The sequence below is a fragment of the Myodes glareolus genome, chromosome 11, assembly GCF_982192425.1.
Source record: "Myodes glareolus chromosome 11, mMyoGla1.1, whole genome shotgun sequence".
Lineage (NCBI taxonomy): Eukaryota > Metazoa > Chordata > Mammalia > Rodentia > Cricetidae > Myodes > Myodes glareolus.
In genome coordinates this window covers 21,158,734-21,181,495 of record NC_142036.1, presented here as the reverse complement: position 1 = coordinate 21,181,495, position 22,762 = coordinate 21,158,734, and positions in this window count along the sequence as shown.

The window sequence follows — 22,762 nt, the reverse complement described above, 5'->3', positions numbered from 1 at the left end:
TGTCCTCCATGGTCTCCCCCATCTACCAGGGCTGGCTCCTGGACCTTCAAGAATTATCTGACTGGGTCAAGTCTGAAGACTGCGTGCCGCGAGTCAGGGTCTCATCTTGCCTCACACCAACCCTACAGAGTGGACCATCAGGGATTTTGCAGTTGAGGACCCAAGGAGGTCAACCTCACACCCAGAATATTCTTGGAGGAGAAATGGGACCTTCAGTTATCGAAGGTCACTCAGGGTGGATGGCATGAGCTATCCAGCTGCGGGATATACGTCCTCTCACGAAAAGCCAGTCAGTGGATACCAGGAGGCGCTGTGATTTCAGTTCCCTCTGTCCCCTCCGCAGGCACGGCCGCCATCTTGGTTTGCTCCCTCTTTAGGAGAGATTGTAAATGACATCGTACAAAGATGAAGATAACCCAGGCTGGCTCAGTTATTAGCTTAGGTTATTAATCATCTTATTCTGGCTTAAAAGAAACTTAAAACATTTTCATGAGACCCTAAAAGTAGCCCAAACTGTTGGTCCTGGACCAGGGATGCATTGTCCAGCTACCTCTGCAGTGGTGGGTCATGTGTCTACCTTCCTGGGGGACACAGAGTGACATTGTCCTGTAATTTTCAGGTCTCCCAAATCTCTCTCTCTCTCACTCTCTCTCTCTCTTTCGTTTGTGTGTGTGTGTGTGTGTATGTTGATGCATGTTCGCACGTGAGCTTCCATGTGGAGCTCAGAGAACAACCTTGGATATTTTTCCTGACCTACTATTTACCATTTATTTTTTTAAACTTTTGTATATCTATTTATTACTTTTTTGTGCACGACAGTTTTTGTCTGCATGTATGTATGTATGTGCACCGCATGTGTTTTTGGTATCCACAGAGACCAGAGGAAGGCGTCAAATCCTCTGGAACCACAGTTACAGCCTATTGTGAGCTGCCAGCGTGGGTGCTGGGAACCAAAACCAGGTCCTTGGCAAGGACATTCAGTGCTTGTAACTGTTGAGCCTTCATTTCAGCTCAACAGTCAATAATAAAAAACAAAAAAACCCCACATTTATTTATTTATTTATCTATCTACCTATTAACCTATCAATTAATCAATTCTCTCTCTCTCTCTCTCTCTCTCTCTCTCTCTCTCTCTCTCTCTCTCTCTGTGTGTGTGTGTGTGTATGTGTGAAAGGCTTATGCACAGTGTCTGTAGATCAGAGAACAACTCATAGGACCCAGTGGTGTCTCTCACCATGTGGGTCCCAAAAAATGTAGGTCCCAGGAATTGAACTCTGTTTTAGACTTGACAGCAAGCACCCTTACCTGCTGTTCCCATTTTGTTGCCCCCATTTTATTTATTTATTTAGTTAGTTAGTTTTGAGATTGAGTTTCTCATTGGCCTGGAGCACACTAGGTGGGTTAGGCTTGCTGGCTAGGGAGCCCCAGCATCTTTCTTCCTTTGTCTGGGATTAGGAGCATCTGCCACCATGCCCAGCTTGTGGGTCCTGGGGTTTAAGCTTGTGCGTGCATTCTCAAGTTTGCAAAGTAATTGTTGCTGAGCAAATCCCCTTGAGTCAAACGGTCCTAGATTTCTCTCTTAGCCGTGTAAAAAGCATTCTTTACTCCACTGACCTTAATCGCCTGGGTTTCTGGAAAACACCCCTGATGCTAGACTACGAGGAAAATCTGAAGCCACATCTTACAAGCAACAGTGACTTTCCTTTACCTTGGCTGATGGGGATTTTCTGGATTGAGGGCGTTGTCCTTCACAGTGCTAATGACAGGGGTGATGTTCTCTCCGGCAGCTGCTGAGCAGAGGGGACCTTGAAGCACAGGCACTGCCTCTCCCAGGCCATTGTAATGGAAGTTATGCCTTTCTCAGTCATTTGATGACTACGCATAAACAGGGACTCTCTTTTGTGTCTTTTCCCCTGGCACAGGATGGAAGTACGTGGGGTGTGGGATGAGGTCAGGTCAATGTCCCTTTTGGTTTGAATGTCACTTGTTGTCAAGTTGGCATCCTACCTCGTTCCCATGGCAACGGCTTTTGTGCCTGGGGAAGGGTCCTGCACTTAGGAGAAAAGGGTGGTGAGAGCCCTCAGTGCACGGCTTTTGTCTCTCCAGGTGGAGCTGCACGTAACCTTGAACAGGATGGGGGAGTGGGGATGTTAAGGATGTGTCAGGGTAAAGGGCATAGGACATGAGATACCAGTGTGGGGCCCTGAGATCACAGATCAGGAGACTGTGCTCAGAGGGTACTGAGGTGAGCAGCCCAGGGGCGTGTGTAGGAGCTGCCAAAGTCTCCAGCAGATGAACCTCATTCCTGGCTCCTATCAACCACTCTGGGATGGCACTGAATTTCCTGAGCAGAGGGTCCAAGACCCCGGACCTAATGGAGCTGGGGAAACCATTCCTGCTCTCTTCACACTATTTTCCTGATGCCCTCTGGTATTGTTCATCTATGGGCCATGAGTCTCTCCTTGACTCCTGGTATATCTTGGGGGAAGCACCAGGTAATTTTTTTTTTAATCAAGACTGAAGGTACCTATGGAATTGCCAGATACTGACTGTAACGCTGTGACCCCAAATTCCCCACACTGCTTATCCACCCTTTCCAACTGACCAACTGTCTGCTTAGGGCCTAGAGGAAAGAAAGCCTGGAGACACGAGGCACAGAAACCAGCCTCTGTCTGCCCAGGTGGGCTTCACAGGCTGCTGGCAGAGGTAGGCATTAGGCAAATACCCAGGTGAATATGTCCTTGTCAACCTGAGGGCTCATTACACTCAGCCAATACTTAGTATGCACTGGTGTGTGACCAGTCAGGGCAGAGAGCTGGGGACTCGGGGATCAGCATGCACAGACTGTCCTCATTGAGGCAGGAGGGAAGACCCTGTTGTGAAAGCTCTGCCCATCATGGTGGGTGTCAGGTCTATGTCCACCTGGCTCCAGGCCAGTCCCTCTCTGCGGGGGAACTTTGTCTCAGCTCCGGAAGGGGCTGTGAGTTCAGCCCCAGCTCGTGGAGGATGTACACTGTACAAAATGCAGTGCCCTACTGTAGAAGATGTGGTAATGGGGTGGGGAAGGGGAGGGGCAGAAACCCATAAAAGTCATCGTTTTAACATTGGACCACTTACCAGTAAGACAATTAGCTGCTTCTGCAATGCATTTGGGTTTGGGGACAAGAGGGATGATGGTACCTGGGACCCAGTTTCATCATCAAGTCTCTTGTTTGGATGCAGAGAGATTAAGTACTGTGCTTGGGCCACCCTCATACCCTTGGTGTGCTCTTGCCAAGTCACCCGGAAGTAGGAAAGGCTCCCAGGGCTGTGTCCTCAGGAGCTTGGCCTTGGTGCTTGCAGGTCTGTGGCGAGGGTGAGACATTACGTCATTTTCTTATCTATACCCACCAATGACAAAACTTAATTTATGGGAGGCTGGAAAGATGACTTAGCAGGTAAGAGCAATGGCTGCTCTTCTAAAAGATCCAAGTTCAGTTTTAAGAACATATGTGGTGGCTCACGGCCAACTATCCCTCCCACTCTAGGGGATCCAATGTCCTCCTATGATCTCCAATGACGTTGCACTCATGTGTGCGCAGACCCGTAATCTCTCTCTCTCTCTCTCTCTCTCTCTCTCTCTCTCTCTCTCTCACACACACACACACACACACACACACACACACACACACACTTTAAAATAAAAGTAAAATCTCTGAAGCTTACCTTGCAAATTAGGTTGAACAAGTACTCAGTAACAGCAGCTAATAATACAGAACATTCTCAACAAGGCCAGTGATTGTCCACATGGTGGATTGCTGGCCCTGCATGAGTGGGAAACCCTGGTGGACTCCCAGTGGCATTGGTTGGTCCCTTCTCTGCCACTATGAGCCACTCCTTCCCTTCTTTATTTTAATTTTAAAATTTTGTTTATTTAATTTGTGTGCGTATGTCTGGAGGTCGGAAGATAACTTGAGGAAGTTTGTTCTCTCCTTCTACTGGGTCTAGGAGATTGGACTCCAAGTAGCAACTAAACCCACTAAACCATCTTGCAGGTTCACTTTGTGTATGTGTGTATATGTATGTATGTGGGTATGTATGTATATTTGTGGGTGCATAAGCGTGTGTGTGTGTGTGTGTGTGTGTGTGTGTGTGTGTGTAGGTTAGAGGACAACAACAGCTGTCCTTCCTTGGGTGCTGCCTACCTTATGTTTTGAGACAGAGCCTCATACTGTCCTGGAACTCACTAAGGATAGGCTCTTCCTCCCCTGCACTGGGATGGGGATTGAACTCAGGTCCTCAATGCCACTCTTCCATTCTAAATTCAGCGATTCCTTGTATAAGGACAGAGGAGACCACTGTTCAGACTCTGCTGGGAAAGAGCCTGGGCTTTGCTATGGTGGCTGCTAGTCCTCTGAGCATCAGCGCGTGTTCCCCAGTAACCCTCCAGCAATGATAACTCCTCTGAGGGGCTTCCTTGGCAGGGGCAGCAGGGGAGGGCTCCAGCCCCAGAGCACAGTGATGGGGGAGCGTCTGGCTGTTCATTGTCCCATCTTGATGGCTAGGTTGAGATTATGGCTTGGGGTATAAGAGTCCATTTATCTGGTTCGTTCCCACAGTCTAATTGGAAAAGTGGAGTTACCACTTAAGACTGATGGTAACAGCGCAACTTTAAGCAATGAAGCTAAAACGAGCTGTGAGGTTCCAGCCAGAAGCCGACCACTCTGACGGCAGCGAGAGGTTTTATTTGAAATTGGGAAATGAAAATCACCGATCGATGCAGTGAGAACAGAATGAACTGCCTTTCAATAGTGCTACGGGAAAGGGTGACTCAGATTCAGGCTGTCCATTCTTTCTGTCCCCTGCCCTGTGCACATAAGGGTGATAGCAATAAGTACATAATGCATTGGCGAGTAGCCAAGACGCAACTCAGAGCCACTAACCCTCAGACTGGCCCGGCGGTGTGGGAGTGGGCTCTGGGGAAGTTTGACAGCACCCAGGGATCTCTTCAGGCCTCACCTACACAAAAGAAGCTGAAGTTTTGGCCTTGGTCCTTCTGTCTGCTTGGGATGCAGGGCCCGGAGCCTGAGTTCATGTGTATCATTTATAGAACAATTGACAGTTTGCGCAGAGTCTGGCTTTCATTTCTTCAGCCCTTACATTGTTAAGTTTGATTCTTAGTAAGTCTGAGACAGGGAGAGCAGACTTCATGGTAATCATTTCCGTTTGAAGATATGTAAAGTCGTAGCTACTAAGCATAGTAGGTGCTGGCTGGGTGCTCAGTATGGGCCTCCTTGGTCCTCTTAGAGGCTCAAGACAGAAGTAGACAAGAACCGTTAAGAGAAAACGCATTTATTATGTAAGGCATTTTTCAGAGGGGTTGATTTTATTTTGAAGATGTCTGGGGGGGCGGGGAATTTAAAATCCCATTTATAAAAAGCATGTTTTTGAAATATAATCCACAACATTCAGCCCAGTAGGTGGTTTGGGTGGGAAAGAAAATGTGAGCATTGGGTATTAATTGCTTTGTCTTCTTCCTGTATGTGTGGTGTGTGTGTGTGTGCGTGGTGTGTGTGTGCTGTATGTGTGTGTGTGGTGTGGTATGTGTGTGATATGTGTGGTGTGTGTTATGTGTGTGTGTTGTGTGTGTGTGAGCATATGTGTATGTGGTATATGGGTGTGTGTGTGGTATGGCGTGTGTGCATATGTGTGTGTGGTGTGTGTGGTGTATGGGGGTGTATGGTGTGGCGTGTGTGCATATGTGTGTGTTGTGTATGGGGGTGTGTGTGGTGTGGCGTCTATTATGTGTGTGTTGTGTGTATGTGTGTATGTGTGTGTTGTGTATGTGTATATGTGTGTGTGTAGGCCAGAGGTCAACCTTCACTATCGTTGCTCAGTTGCCCTTTGTCTTGCGTCCCTCAGCAGAGTCACTGGTCTGGATTTCAACATACCTGTGAGACTGGGTGGCAAGAGACCCAAGGATCCTCCTGTTTCTGCCTCCCCAGGACTTGAAATCCAAGAGCTCTGCCGAATGAGCCATCTCTCCAGCCTGCTTTTCCATGCCAAGGCCAAAAGAAACTTACTTTCTCCCGTCTGTCTCCCCATTTGCACAGGATGCCCCAGGCCTTGTGTTGAAGTTTTCATGCCCGTCCACCACACAGTGTGTTTTGCTTCATGCAGATATTTAAAGGCTGCTCTTCATGGATGCACTTGTGTCTCTGGGAAGATTTGGGATCTGAGAGCTTTTCTTAGCCCCACAAGTGATCATGTCTGCTTTGCCCTCCTCTGTGAGCTTCCTCCTCCCACTCCTTACTCAGGACTGAGGAATGTCTTCCTTCCCTCAGCTCACACATACTCAAATCTGGAGCAAACCTCTCAGGACAGGATGCCATTTTTTTCCCCCCAGTACCACCCAGATTGACCTCTTTGTGTTTACCCCAGGCTGGAAACTCTGGACATGGCAAGCACAACCCTTGGCCATGGTGGGAGCTCAGCTTGCATCTGTGGAAGGATCCCCAGAATAGACATAGTCCTAGATGCACAGTCATGACTCCCTGTTTCCTGTTCCCCCACATTAATCCTGCAGGTCCGTTCTCCCGACTACGCCTGGCTCAGCTTCTCTCTGTGGTGTTCTGAGCATCAGCCTGGCTGGGGCATCTTCTTAGTTGTAAGTCCAGAGGGCAATGGAAGGAGGGGTTTCACACAGACAGGAAGAAGACTATTCAGGATGGGTTTTCACAGACGGGTCAGAAGGCCTCAGGAGGCACAACCGAGGTTCCCAGGAGCAAGGGCGGACACCCTGCCTGAAGACAGCCATATCACCTCTGCTTGGGTTCCCAGGTTGAGGGCTTGCTGGGCAGTGTTTGAGCTTAAGTGGTAGTATTAACTCTGAGGGGCGTACAGGCTGCTGGCATGCTCTTGAACTTGTGGGCTTTCCAGCCCAGACAATGTTGTAACCCAACTCCCTAACTCCAGTCTCTTACTGCAAGGGTCTCATGCTTCTGTTTCCCTGGGGACTTCCAGAGTAATTCACAACTTTGCAGAGGCTACCACGCCATCCTTCAAGGCCCTCCTGTTCCCCCATCCAGCTGATTTCCCCTTTCAATACTGACACAAAGTCCTCTTTCCCACCATGCAAAAACAAGAGCTTTTCTACATCTGTAGAAGTCAGTACTAGGACATCGTTTTAGGGGCTGGAGGTGGGGAGCTTTTGCGTGGAGACCCAAGGAAACTCACTAGAGAAGCCTGCTGAGGGGGCGTACTTGGGGACAATGATAGGCTAAACACCGTTTTGGACACTACAGAAGAGGTATTTTTGATGATTTTTTTTTGTTGTTAATGCACACATATACATGGTTTGGAACTGGCGTTGCACGGTGAGGAGTACCAGGAGTCTGGGCCTTGGGCTTGTTTGTTTTCTGTCTCCTGGGAACTGAGAAGAAGGAAGGGTGTTATACACATGAGTAGGTACTTTACCTCCAAAAGAGCCCAGGCATGGGGTTTAAAGTCACATCTCCTTCAGCACTCTCTCCCTAAGTTCAGCGATCAGACAAATAGCCATATGGAAGCTGCTAAAGTTAGGTACCACAGCTAGGAGAAAGATGTTCGACATGGCACCCGCGCTCTCCAGCCCTCCCAGCGCAGAATACCAGCCTGTTAAAAGTGGTCTATTTTTATGGAGCTCTTTTGCTTATATTGAGATATAAAATTATTAGTCTGAGGTTGGCTCACATCATCAGAGCCTCAGATTCTTGGCAGAGTGGCGCGCAGTCTGTTCCAGTCACTCAGTGCCAGGGACAGAGCCCGCACAGGAGCAAAAAATAGGTCTTCCTGCCGAAACCTGCTGAGCTCCCGGGAAAAGTGACGCGCTAGGAGAATTTAATACCCTGGCCTGAAGGAAGTCTCTGTGTTCTCCTCACACAGACTTTACCCTCGGTAGGTGACTGACAAGATGCAATTGCAGAATTTCCGCGGTATCGAGGAGCCTTGGCAGCCAGTGGCCCTGTGATAGGAGTGCTTTGCATATAAATTACATATGCATATGACATTTTAGCTCCAACTTTACATGTGGTTTGGGGGCTGGATGCAGTCTTGTCCCGGCCTGTCTGTTTGCTTCTCCCGTCGTCGCTACATCAATATTAACCTGGCTGTTTCCGTTTCCTCTGAAGGGAGCCTGCTTTGCTTTATTGGAAGCAGTGAGTAGGGCATTGGGGCTGTTGATCTCAGTAGCTTTAATGTTTTTTTTTTTTAGTGAACCTTGGGTCCTCTATGCAGTAAAGCCTCCTGTTCTCATGGCTTGCCTCCCTCCGGCCCATCATTTCCTTTGGAGAATAAAAACTGAGGAAAAGTGGAGTTTCTACATCAATGTCGTTTCATGGTAAAGCTCCATTATCAGTTGTTCTACCTCCTTAAAAGAGTGAAAGTCAGGCTGGACAGATGGCTCAGTGGTGGGGAGCCCGTGATGCTCCAGTAGGGGACCCAGGTTCAGTTCCCAGCACCCATGCCTGGCAGCTCGTCACTGCCTGTAACTCTAAGTTCAAGGACTGTTCTCAGATCCTCTGTGGTCCTGGGAACACGTGCCCCTGTCTCAGGGCCTTGTTGAAGCAGGAGAAAGAGTTCTTGGCTGGAGGCTTCCTGTGAGTTAGTGGCTGATGTGGGACTAAATGTCAAGTTGTCAAAACTCTTGTCCAGGAGGAACCTTGCTGGCCTGCTGCCTGTTCTGTCACAAACTATAAGTCATGTAATGATTTTTTTTAAAAAAAAAACAACAAAACTTTATTTGTTTATTTATCTATTAATCATTATTTCTACCCTCCCGTATTTGTATTCATTCATTAATTTAACTATTATTCCTTCCCTGTCCCCTCCTCTTTCTCCGTCTTCTGCAGCCGTGGAGACTGAACCAGGGGTTTCCACATCTTAGTCAAGCGATTGACCACTGAGCTACATCTCAAGCCCCAGTTTTACAGTTTTAAATGGCAGGAACAACACCAATAAGAAAATCAAAGACACAAACATTACGTGGAATTAAAATTTCAGTGTCTATAGATATGCCTGGGTATACAGTCGAGGCCAGTGTCCACTGTGGTCAGCCGTGGTTGCTCTTGTCCTGGGGCCGACAGAGCCGAGATCCCATGACTCTGCACAGTCTACAACACCTCCTCTCCAGAGACAGCATTGGGGGGACCTCTGCTCCGTCGCTCCACGAGCTTCTCTCCTCGGCATCATTCTCAACCTCATCCATTCACTGCAAGGTTTGGTTCTCGCTGGTTCTTTTTAGGACAGCTTTCCCTACAGCAGAGCGGAGGTCAATATCTTACTGTGAGTAGTTCAGGCACAAATCTGCGAACAGGAAGGAGGTCTGGGGTTTGACCTCTGTGGTTTCAGCTTCGAGAGCTAATTCTATTAATGGCGTCTACCGTGGCACTAATAGACAAGTGTCAGTTCTAATAGAGGTTGTGGGCGTCTCATTCTCCACCCTGGCCCACGCTGGGATGCATGATGCTTCCTGCATTTATCAAAAATTTGATATTTGCAAAAAATATTTATCAATATTTTGAGGGCTGTGGTTGTAGCTCAGTGGTACAATTATTCCACTCCTGGAATGTGTGAGGTCCTGGTTCCACCTGTGGCACTAAAAACAGAAGCAGGAAAGAGGGTGTGGTGGCGGTGTACTGACAAGGCGGATCCTGGCTGGTCTGGACAGACAATAAAGAAGAGTTAGCCTGTATCCCTGGGCAGTACAGTGGATGTAGGGCATTCCAGAAGATTTACACACTTAAGTTGTGAGGGGAAAAAGACTGTTGCATCTCAATCAACGCTGATTTGCTTTTTGAGCCATTCCATGCATCAGCAATACAGTGACATTAAGGGAGGTCACCAACATTACCAGCTGGGTTGTGTAAACATAATTTCCATTTGAAGAAAGAGACACATTAATCTCTCTCTCTCTCTCTCTCTCTCTCTCTCTCTCTCTCTCTCTGTGTGTGTCTTTCTCCTTTCTTTCTGTCTCTCTCCTTTCTTTCTTTCTTTTTCTTTTCTTCTTTCCTATTTTTTCTTATGTGTGTGCCCACATACATGTCATAGCATGTAAAGGTCAGAGGACATCAGGTATGGCTCCTTGCCTGCCAGGGTCTCTCATTTGCCTCTTTATGTGTCTGGCTACCTGGCCTGGAAGCTTCTGAGAGTTGCCCTGTCTCTACTCCCATCTCACTGAAGGCTCATTGGGCTTGCATCCCCTTCCACCAGGAACCAGGACTCAAGTCCCCACACCTGGCAAGCTCTATACCCAGTGATCTATCAATCCCAGCCTCTCTTCCTCCTTTTTTCTATCTATCTTTTTAAAATTTTTTTGAAGTGCAGTTAAATTAATGTATTAGTTTAGCAGGGAGATACTCAGGAAGATTCAGTCAGACATACAGCAAACATACATTAAAATGCAGAATCAAGGGATGTCCAAGAACTACTTTCCAAAACACAAGCCAGGCCTTCAGCTCTCCCAAGTAGAAGGCTGTTTCTTTCCCTGCCTCCTAAGCATTCTGTGATGTGTCATGGCGTATGGGCTAATGGAAGGAAAGAAGGGAGCCTCACCGGCCTGGAGGAATCCGAAAGAGCCAGCAGCTGGTCAGGCAGACTTGGATTTGCACGTTCAGGGGATGCCCCTGGCTTGCTGAAATTCTTCGCAAAACTCCAGCTCCAACGCCGATGCCGATAGATTGTCACAGTTGTCGCTAATAGAGACTTGAGGAAGTGTTGTTCTCCAGGCAGATCACCCAGTTGCACAACAAATATTTACCAGAGCCTGCTATGAGCGAGGCTGGCAGGAGTCACAGTGCTTCCCGTCTTTTTAGGACTTACGTTGATGGTTCTTTCTTCTGCCGATGCTTAGCGGGAGCCTGTTCTGTGTCCAGCGAGATGTGGGCAGAACACAGGGAGAGTGGCGTGCGGTACTGGTTCAGGGTGTGGACTCTGGAGCCACACTTCCCCGGGTTCAGACTCTCCCAATTCTTTGAGAAGGTTCCAGAGTGAGCTGGTTAGGGTTTTTGTCAGTTTGACACAAACTAGAGTCACCTGGGTACCTTAATGGAGCCGCGGCCTTCCTCAGAGCGGCCTGGAGGCAAGCCTGAGAGGTATTTTCCTGGTAAATGATTGGCGGGAGGGCCAGTCCACTATGGTGGTGCCATCCTCGGGCAGGTGGCCCTGAGTGATATGAAAAGAAAACCAAGCGAGCCACGATAAGCAAATCTGTAAGCAACATTTCTCCATGGTCTCTGCTTCAGTTCTTGCCTTGAGTTCCTGCCCTGACTCCCCTTCATGAAGGACTGTGATCAGGTCACGTGAGCCAAACAAACCCTTTCCTCCCCAGGTTGCTTTTGGTCATGGTGTTTATCACAGCCACAGAAAACAAACTAAGACCCAGTATGTCTTAGAGTCTCAGCTTACTGGACCACAGCCCGGCAGGGATCATAGCCCCATGGGTGAGTTCTTTGAGCATGGAGCAAGCTGGCCCGTGAAGTTTAGGGAATGTCTGACAGCTACTGTTCCTTGGCTGGAGAGGTCGAAGGCACTGCCTCTGACCCTCACAGGTATAACATCATTTTCAGTGATCGTGAACCATGGCTAGTGTTAGGGCCCTTGTATAGTGCTATTTTATTTTTTAATAAATAAAGCTTGTCTGAATATCAAAAGGGCAAAGCTAAGCCACTAGAGGTCAGACAGTGGTGGCACACACCTTTAATCCCAGGATTTGGGAGACAGAGACAGATGGATCCCTGTGAGCTCAAGGCCACCCTGAGCTGTGAAAATCAGTCCAGAAACAAATCCAGGTGGTGGTGCCTCATCTTTAATCCCAGTCCCAGGGAGTCACGTCTTTAATCCCATCACTAGAGGGAATATAAAATGGGAGGAGAGAGGGGCTGCTTAGTCTGCTTAGTTTGTGGTCGCCCAGCCTTGGTAAAGGTAAGACTTCTCTAGTGGCTTGGCTGCTTTGCTTTTCCGGTTTTTGGGTCGAACCCCAATATCTGACTCTGGGTTTTTATTATTCATGATCTATTTTATTCATGCTACACCCTTGTTTTATAGTGATGAGATGCAGGTTGGGTAAATGACTTGCCCTGCTTATCCCCTTCTTACCCAGCTGCACCTCTTTTAAAAAGCCCTGGAACACATTGGGTTGGTCTGGATGCTGTGGCTAAGTTAGACACTGGATCGTGTGTCTCACCATGCAGGGGAGCTGGGGGCAGCCTCCCCCCCCACCTTGCTCTGTGGCAACCTTTCTGGGTGAGAAGGGCACAGTGTTTCTCTTTGTTGGTCAAGAGATGAGGAACACCAGTCTGCCTGGCAGACTTACTTCTCCAGTTAAACTGAAGACCTTGATCAGCATGCTAGGAGCCAACAGTGTAGAGCAGAACCCCCGAATAGACGACCCCTGCTCACCACTTTGGTGGGCAGAGCATCCAGCAGTGTTATTCTGTTTAGATGCATCAAAGCTACAGAAGGATGCTTTGCTACTTGTACATCAGAAGATCCCAGGGAGCCAGGTCAGCCAGGACAATGGTCCAATGAGGAGGAGCAGTGCAGAGAAGGGCTGGGGAGATACAGTGCTAGAAAAATGAGAGGATCGAGGATCGAATAACATCGAATCACACACACACACACACACACACACACACACACACACACACGCACACACACTCACACATCCCAAAGGGAGAGGACAGCCGCCACCCAGCAGGAACCCGTGACACTATCCTGGAGCCGTCTCCGAGTGTTGGTTTGGTAGCAGGAACGGCTTGTCAGGAGAGATGACAAGGGTCACTGAGTCCATGTACTTGTGTTTCCTCATCTTTGAAGTGCCAGCCGCTATCAGACGGAACAACAGATTTTTCTAGAACAGAGAAACTTTTCTGTGTTAAATATTCACATCGATTCTAAGATGCATCTGAATTTCAAAAATCTTAGAATGCGGGGCTGTGTTATTTCTGAACTGGAGAAATACAGTAGTCAGCAGTGGTTAACTTGTAAATCTCGTTTTGCTGAGCGTCTCCACAGGGAGTGAAGCTAAGAACAGCTCTGAGGCTCAGCCCCCTCACCTGCTGACCCTGGTGCGTGGGAGTGGTGTGGGGCTGTCATCTTCTGGATGATTCTCAGCGTGGATTGCCCCTCAGCCAGGAAGATAGCCATGCGCCCCAGAGGCAGAACTTGGAGCCCCAGAGGCAGAACTTGGAGCCCACGAGGCAGGAAGAGGATACCAGAAAATCCTATTAACTATAAGTACTGAGGAAAGGAGAAAGTGGAGAGGACCCAGCAGACAGAGGTGATGCTTACCCCAAGGTCCAGTGAGCACAGGCGCTAGCTGGGGAGGAAGAGGAAGGAATCGGAGAGCAGTTCCTTTCTGGCACAAGCAGAAGTGGCATGGGGGAAGTGAGAGGACCCAGTGGTGATGGTGGGCAGCAAGGTGGGGGTCCAGGAAATATGGCTGCCGGCGTTGACTGTGAGCCAAGCTTGTGTGTGGACAGCCAGCACATCACACAGATCTCAGCCTCGGAGCCTGGCTCTAGACAAGAGTCCTCCGATGTCTTAGCCTCATCAAGGCCTCTCAGAGAACTCCGGCAGGGAGCATGACCACCCTCCTCATGCAGCCTCCTCCTCTGGGACACATCTCTGGGAGCAAATTTGACCATAGGAATGTGTGTGAGAGTTAGTTGTCGACTTGTCATAGCCTAGAATCACGTGGGAAGACAGTCTCAGCGAGAGATTGTCTGGAGGAGGTTAGGCGTGTCTGTGAGGAGTGTCTGAGAGAACCAGGTCTACTGTGGGTGCTGTCGTCCCCTGGGTTTGGACCCTGAACTATAGAAAGGAGGCTGGGTGTAAGTGAGCATTCATTCATTCATGCATTCATTTGGCTCTTGATTGTTGATGTGAATAGCTGCTTTAAGTTTCTGCCTCAACCTCCCCCCTAGTGATGTCCTATAGTCTGAAAGTGTGAGCCAACCTGTTCTTCCTTAGGTTGCTTTTTGTTAAGGTTCTTTTTCTTGTTCCACAGTGGCAGGAATGGAAGTAGAGTTAAGTATGGAGAAAGGTAGTCTGTGTGGATTGCCGGGGTGGGGCGGCTGAGGGTACTGCACCAGCTTTCTCTTTTTTATCTGATCTCAGCACAAAGGATCGAATAGGGAACAAGGTAGACAAAGGCCTTGATCTGGTTGGACTGAGTTTTCAGGGGGAGAAGGCAGACAGTAACGTCAGAAAAACCCCGTAGCACGGATGGAATAATCAGAAGAACCTTAAGTGGGGTGGGTTAGCTGAAACCTGACCTGAGCACGGATAGAAGCTCAGACCCCTGAAGCAGCCAGACCCCTGAAGACCTTTGGAGACAGTATTCCCAGAGAAAAGAGCACGGAGCTGGAAGGAACATGGAGGTCAGAAGAAGGAAGAGAAGGGAGAGAACGGTTTGCAGGGAGCTCTCAGGGGTGTGCCATCATCCAAGACCTTCCATAAGGTGGGAAGACGGATGCCAGCTGGCTGATGGCTGCCCTCCCGCCAGGCAGGACCCCAGTGACGTCATATGTATCCACCTTGCAAAGTGGATGCAGTCCTTTGCTTTTCACCTGGAAAGGTTCTGAGGCGAAGAGCGAGTTTCCTCTGGGTTGATCCTCTGTTCCCTAGCGGAGGGACATGAGGCCTGGGAAATTTCTAAGAAACTCGTGATGGTTGACGGACAGCAGCTGCCGGTGAAGAGGAGACTCTCGGGTGGAGCGGCCAGCAGTCTGTGAGGGCCTCCAGGATGCAGCTGTTGGGAGCCATCCCCCATGCTGGGGTGGGCTTTTTGCATCTATCTGAACCCCTCAAGTTCTTGTAAATAACTCCAAGGAGCTCACAGCTTCACCAAGCTGGACATGGATGGAATACTTTTTAATAATAAAAGAATTAATGATAAAACAATCATGCTTCCATGGTTCTCTCCATCACTTAGGAAAAAACCCATGATGGGAAGGAACTGCTTTGTCGGGGGCAGGGGGCTGAGACTCATCAGTAGAGGGTCCAAGATGGAAACACAGCTCCGGGCCTTTTGTGGCCGAGCCTCGTGGCAGCCCTGTCAGTAACCACAAGGTGGAACTGTGCTAGCATTGCTATCTTGGTGATGGCTGGGGAGGGGGTATCAGATCTCATGCCAAGTACAGTGGAGGCTAAGGGTACTGGAGGGAGAGACCATCCCATCATCCTTCTGGGGTGCAGCAAGCTTCAAATGGACTTTCCTACCTTTCCCAGGATTGAATTTGAACTTGACTGAGGAAGGGGCTGGGATCAGAAGGAGGCTGTGGGGAGGGGGCGGCTGTAAGGTGAGCAGGGAAGAGCGTCGTAGCAAAGAAAAGGCAGAGGCACTAAGCCGGGTCAGGGCTGCGGCCGGCCTTGGGAACCCTTCGCTTCTCTGATTGATACTTTTCAATTATTCCTTCCCATTTCACTGACATTTGAAATGCTATTTTTTTTTGCCACAGCGATAACTTCAAATGCTTAAGTTCCCACAGCCCTGGTAGCGCTGTTTAGCTGTAGTGGTAAATTGCTTCTGTGTCCAACATAATGGCGTTGACAGCCTTTTGCTAGGGAAATGAGTTCTCCAGTGGGACACGCCGATGATAAGGCGTCCGGTTTTGAAATTGTATTTCTCTGTATCAGAATTAAATCTGGACTTTATATTTCTGGACTGCCATGCTCGTGAGCTGGCCCCTATACAGTACACCCCAAGACTGACAAGCAGTACTAACACAGGGATTCTCTTGTTCAAATTGGATCCATGCTTTTTTGTGCCTTCCTAGTATTAGCTATTAAAATCTCTCAAATGGCAGCACCCCTTCAGTGCCCCCTCTTTCTTTTTTTCATAATTGTCACCCCCTTTTAAAAACAGTGATAGGGTTTTCCCAACCTGATGGTCAGACAGTCACATCAGTCACGTGGGGTGGGGTGGGGGGGTTGCAGGATCTCTCTTTCTCTTTCCTCTCTCTCTCTCTCTCTGTCTCTCTCTCTCTGTCTCTCTCTCTCTCTCTCTTCAACAATAATTCCCACCCGGAGGCTGAAAGGTGTAAAATTAACGCTAACTTAGTAAGATGCAATATTGATTTTCTGCGATGTGCAGGGGAACCTGCTTTTCATTACAATAGGGGGTTGGGGCTGCACATGTAATACTGAGAGACTTTTGTGGGGGTGACTTTGCGAGGAAGGAATAGGGGGTCCAGTTTGGAGACTCTAAACCAAACCTTTTCCCCCCTTTGAGGGGCTGTCACATGCATGTCAAATCCTCACAGCCCTGGAGCGGAAGTCATTTAAACCAAAGTCAAGTGTCCCTTCTTGCCCACCCCCTCCCCAGCGTAGCCACTCGTGCTGGGTTTTTTTTGCCCATTTTGCCTGCTCACTGGTTACCGCTCTTATTAACATTCCAGAGCCTGGGTGAATAAAGACAGCCCGGAGGGCACCGGCATATGTAATTTCATTTTAACCTAGGCATTAATTTGTTTCTTAAAATAATAATAATAAATAAAAAAAAGCACAAAATGATCAGCCGTGCCCAGGTACGGATTTCTCTCTCCGATTGTATCCTATTAAGATCCGAGCGCTGGCTCTTGATCCCTTGATCCCTGTTTCAAAGTCATCCACATTCCCGCCGCCTCTTCTTCCTGGAAGATTTTATTATTGGCATTTGAATGCGGGGGATACTGAGAAATCTAAATACCCTTCGTGAATTTGGTTTAATATTGCCAAGATCCTATCAACCCCTAGCGGGGAGCAGTTCTCCTGGAAATGGCGGCCAAGGTTACAAGTAGGAGAAAGCTGAAGGAGGCTGAACACAGAGAGGGTGGGGAGGGCTCAGGGCAGCACAGCCTCAGGGTTGTGGCACGTTGTTCTCTTGTTCCTGATTGACAGCGCTGGGGGTTCTTCGGAAGAGGGCTTTCCCCGGCTTCAGGCGCGTGATCCTTTCCGTGGGATGCGGAGGACAGGCTGCAATCCCACCACAATGTAACTTTATAGCCGTGTTCCCTAAATGTCATTAATAATCAGGGACGTTGACTACAGAAGGGCAAGTTAAATCCTGTCATTGGAACAGCAAACAGCTTTACTCAAATGTATTGGCAAAGGATTAAAAATGCATCAAGCATGTATTTGTCTTCTCTATGGGAAGCCCTTATTAATAGTCTGAAGAGTGGAAAGCTTCGTCCTTACACAATCAACACCATAGTCGTTTCTTTAAAAATATGTTTTAATGTGTGAAATTGCAGGATGCCTACGCTGCCATTAAAACCCCGCTCCAGTTCCAATAATTCCCCCACTTACGTTTCGTTCCTTTCCTTCCCCTCCTCCACCCGCATTAAATTTTTTTTTTCTTCTAAAGCGTGTTTCCAAGTGGTTTGAAGAGGAATGTGGAGCCCTGGTGGAGGTGAGGGTGAGTCTCCGTCTATACTCCCCAGGGCTGCCGCTGGAGAGTGGAGCTGGGTCCCATGGGACTGACCGAAGACACCTTCCCCTAGAATAATCAAGACCCCAGTGAGAAGATCATGGCCAGAAGAGAGCCATCTAGCCCCAAATCTGTCTTGTATTACTGGGGCACCAACTGTAATCCTGAAGCGAATCTGATCATTTCATCCTTCTTAGAGTTCTGGTACCACTGAGCTGGACTGCTGAAGAAGTGGGCCGAAGTCATCAGCCTATAGGGGCAGAGCCCAGGGTGGGGCAATTTCATATTTGTCTTCCCTACCCCCCTCCCCGCCAGACTTCTCTCCCCTGTCTTTCTTTTGCCTCCTCTCGTCAATTCATTTCTTTCTCCCTCCTCCTGTTTGGCCTCAGCCCAGTTATTCCTGATACTTATCGGCACCCACTGTGTGCCAGGATCCAAGATGAGAAAGCAAGGGCACCTGCTTCTCAGACCTAACACATGGCTCTTTATACGGGAGCCCAGGAGCCTCACAGCCATGGCTCTCTCTGTCCACCTGCACTGTGGCAGGAGAGGGGACCTTCACCAGAGAGGTCGTTCCATGCCCTCCTGCTCCAGGACTGTGACCTGGGCAGACCCCACGTGGGAACAGCTCCCTAGCGTTTTCCACTCCCTGCTTGTGTACCGCGCTGCCAACGCACTTGTTCATGGACTGTTGTTGCCGCGCACACATTGGAAAAAAAAAATCGATGCGATTTGAATTTCTCTTCCCCAGTCGGGTCTTTGGTAAATTGTTGCAGTGAGCTATTGATCTCTTATTGTAGTATGATTCTTAAGCAGCATCAAGGTAAACTTAAGTCACACCATGTCCGTTTTACTGGATAACGCTTATCTAGACAAAGGGATCATTGGGGCTGCTGGCTCCTCAGCTCACCTCGAGGAGGAGGAAGCCGAGAAAAACACCTTTGCTAAAACAAAGCTGAACAAAAAACTGTCGGTGCTGAACGGACGGGAAAATTGCTTTCTTGTCGCTAATTTTGATTGAATTGAGTCTGCCGTCTCTGAACAGATTCACCAAAACAACAATAGGAAGCATTTAATGGTCCCTTGCACTTTCAGGTTTGAAATAGTCGGGAGGCGATGACACACACAGACAGCTGATTCCCAGTGAGGATCCTGGGTGGGCTGAAGCAACATGCGGTCCTTGACAGCACTCCGTGACAGCAGAGCCACGAAGCCCCAGCTTTCGCTGCCAGAGACCTCTGATGGACCCCGAGTTACTGCCGTGAGGGACCCGGCAGAACAATGTCCACTGGGCCATGCTGCAAGTGCTAAACCCACATGGGCTTGTCCAGTCCTTGGGACATCAGTGCGAGGTCACTGTTTTTAAGACTCAGGCTTTGCAGGTGGCAGAAGTTGTCAGTGGTCTGTGAATGGAACGTGCTGGACATGGGTGCTGGCGTGGATCTGCCTTTATTTCCTGTCACTTCCCCGAATCTGTATCGGGTGATGTTCCCTGGGAAACAGAATGCATGGGGCACATTCCCACCTGTTTCTGTTCCCTCCCCATCCTCATCCCTAACGAGTTAGGTCTGAGAGGTTGAAGTCTGAGAACCCAGCCCATGCGATGACTGAGACAAGCACAGCTGAGCTCCGCAGGCAGGCCCGGGGTGTCGCCATTTCAGCTTCAGAGAGAAGAGTACTGAGTGCGGTTGCTTTGGGCTGGAGTTAAGAGACCTCACACCCGCTGGAGTCATCACTCGACCTTGGGATTCTGTCTCTGTAATTAGAAAACAGAGAAGTCTAGAACCTTCCCTCAGAGACCTGGATGACTGGGGCCATCACGGATGTCACAAGTAAGCCATGAATGTAAATTAGGCCACACATCTCGGCCAGTGGCAGAGGCAGTGGCTAGCTTGGCTTTGTCACTGTGGTGTCTGATGGCGTCACCACTTACTCCCTTGCAGTGACTGCTTCGTGAAAGGACTGTGTGGTGTAGATCAGTGTGAGCCCACACGGGGAAACTGAGTCTGAAGGATTCTGGGTTGACTGGGATTCACTCTAGCTTCCCCGTGCCCGGCTGGCCCACGTCCCACTCTATCTCCTCTGTGCAGCCTCCACCCACGTCAACTGTGACTGTAGGTGGGAACTGAGGCTGTATAAAGAGTGGATTAGGCAGCTAGAGACGTGGCTCAGTGGCTGAAGGGCCTGCTGTGCAGGACCTGAGTTTGACTCCCAGAACCCATGTGGAAAATCAGGCAGGCGGTGGACCCGTGTAATCACAGTGCTGGGGAGAGGTAAAGACAGCTTCCCTGGGGTCAGAACCTTGACTGCTCGGTGAGCTCCCGGTCAGCGAGAGACCCTGCCTCAAAAAATAAGGTGGCCAGCATGTGACTAACAACAACCAAGGTTGTCCTCTGGATATCACATAGATGCATGTATGTGTGCACCTGCACGCACACACACACACACACACACACACACACACACACACACAAACATAAGGTAAGTGAGATCATCACTAGGATGATCCTAATCCAATGGGACTGGTGTCCAGTAAGAAAAGGAGACAGACTCATTCTGAGGGGACCATGTGAAGCTGGACGCAGGGAGAGATGTCACCGACAAACCAAAGGAGACTGGGCCCTGCTGACTTCCTGGCCTTGAACGGTTCAAGTTCCTGCTTCCAGAACTGTGAGAGAAAACATGCAAGTCTCCCTGTCTGCGGTACATAGTATGGCAGCCATGGAGATCACAGAGTGTAACTCTAAGTCTTACCCTTGCACACAGGGAGAAAGGGCTTTCTAGAACTCTCCCAGGGCTTCCCCACCTCCTTGTTAGGCGAGGCTGCTTCTGGGACCACTGTGGAGTGAGTAGGGAGGGGTGGGTAGGTGTGGGGGTGAGTTCTCAGACTCCGGCAGCTCTCAGCCCAGGTCAGCTGTCTTCCCACCACTCCAGGCTCCAGGCTGTCCCTGGCCTGCGATGGGGGCTCTATCTGCCTGCCTCCCAGTCTGCTGAAGGAAGCTGGCTTCCGACATCAATGCTGGTGGCTCAAACCCCTCTCTGAGTCCTTGTGACCACTTTGGGGCCCTTTAAGGAACTTCTCCTGGGCTTCCTGCTGCTGTAGAACAAACAAGAAGCCTGCTGCGGCAGCCAGTCGCCTCCTTAATTAAGCAGCGCAAATGTCAAAAAAAGGTGTGAAAGCAGACAGCGTGGTTATCTAACTCCCAGCTTGCAGCCTCAATCCTCCCCCCCTCCCCTTTTGCTGTTATGACATTATTGAAGTTGCTAGGAGCCGAGAGAAAGTTAGAGTGGAAATTCATCATGACTCTTGGCTCACGTATGAAAACGGTCTCTAAAAGATCTTGAAACCAGTCCCTGTTCCTGGCCCACAGGGCAGGACTGAGTGTCAACCCAATGTGGCTCCCCATGGCTGTGTGTTTTTAGGGAAGTTGTTTTCTCGGTGCCACGGTTTACACGTTTGTAAACGGAACTCATAATAACACTTGTCTCAAAAGTGGCGGCTTGAGAGAGAAGCCTTTGAGGACGTTCAGCGGTTTGCTGCGGAGGCCATACTTACTGTCCTGTGGTTCCACCTGTGAGGCCATCATTTTCTGTCCCATCCTCTTCTGCTTTCCTGCCCACGGTGGCCACCACACAGGGTCCCAGCTCAGTTCCTGGTTGGCCCCTGCTCACACTGTATACTCCACACTGCATGCAGGCTCGCTCTTTCGGTATCATAGCCTTTCCAATTACTAAGATGCTGGCTGGCACCCTGAGGTCCTGCAGGAACCTCTGCAGACACTATGCTATGCACTGGCAGATTTCAGAACTGGTCTCGCGTAGGTCTATAACCCTACAAGAAAAGTCTTTTTGTCTAGATGCTCATTGGTGGATTTATAAAGTAGCCATGTTGCACACCCAGGGCCCCACAGCCTTGGGGCCACACTGGCATCTGTGTCTTCACACCTGTCACCGGCTATGTGTAGCGTTCACCACTTTGTTACTTGGTGAACCTTTGATACCAAGGGTGAGTCTTTGTCACTGAGTCCATGTCTGGCTCAGTTGGTTCATGTTCATGGTCAGTAGGTTCTTGAGGAAACTGAAGAAAACATGAACCCCACATGCACAGTATAAGGGCACCAGACTTGGAGGGTTTTTAGAGACTCACAATCCAGCTCTTACCATGTGCTGATGTTTCTTACCATCCAAACCACGGCCCTGGATGCTCTACTGTGATGTATGAGAAGACCTTGGCATAGACAAACCTGGGGATACAGAAAGACAATGGACACATTTGACCTCTGTCTGGAGTCTCCCTCAGCAGCTTGCTACCTTGGGCCTTCACCAATGTGCCTGGGCTTCAGTTCTTCATGTGTAGAACAGACTGTGCCTACTTCCTAGAGTATTCAATGGAAATCTGTTTCCTCTGTTTCTCTTTCTTTCCTTTTCTTTTTTGGCTTTTTGAGGCAGGGTTTCTCTGTAGCTTTGGAGCCTGTCCTGGAACTCATTCTGTAGACCAGGCTGGCTTCGAACTCACAGAGATCCGCCTGTCTCTGCCTCTCAAGTGCTGGGATTAAAGGCATGCGCCACCACTGGCCGGCCCCTTCCTTGTCTTTCTATGAGGTTTCTGAGGTATTGTAGCATCCTCACTTGGGTAGGTAAGGTACTTTTAGTCCATCCTTTAACCTGGAGTCTGAATTTGTTCTGGCCCCACCCACAGTTTCGTCCCCCAGCACTTACTGATTATGTGAAGGATTGGTCCAAATGGCAGAGGTTATGCGTATGCCCAGCAGTGAGGAGTAGAAGTTGGAGGGAGCTACGTGGAGACTGGGGGGGGGGGTGAGTCAGGCTGGAGCAATATTCTGAGGACTGCCATCAGACCTTCCAAGAGGCCTAAGTCTGTACTTCCTCTCTCCTGTCTTTCCCCATTTGCCCATCCTTTCCTCTTCCTCCTTTTCGGAATGAGGTTAAAGTTGGAGGCTGTAGAAGACAGATCTCAGTGGGGTTCTGAGTGGGTGTAGGAAAGAGAAAAGATCAAATTAGAAACAGATTAAAATAATCAGTATCAATCCTGAGACTAAATGGTACCCTGAGAAGGATACAGTCAGAATTAGCATCTTCCTAATCTACCTAGGCCCCGGTGTCAGAGTTTCTCTTGACCCCTACCTCTCCGTGGCAAACACAAGCATTTCGTGTCCCTTAGGGACCCTTCCTGACCCATCTGCCCCTCGAAACACTCAATAGACAAGCATTTAACCCAGATACCAACCCTTCTCCCTGCCCCTTTCTTTCGGTAGACAGTAGCAGATGTTTGCAGAGAAAGGGCACACAGGGGCATGCAGAGCTCCGTGAACTTAG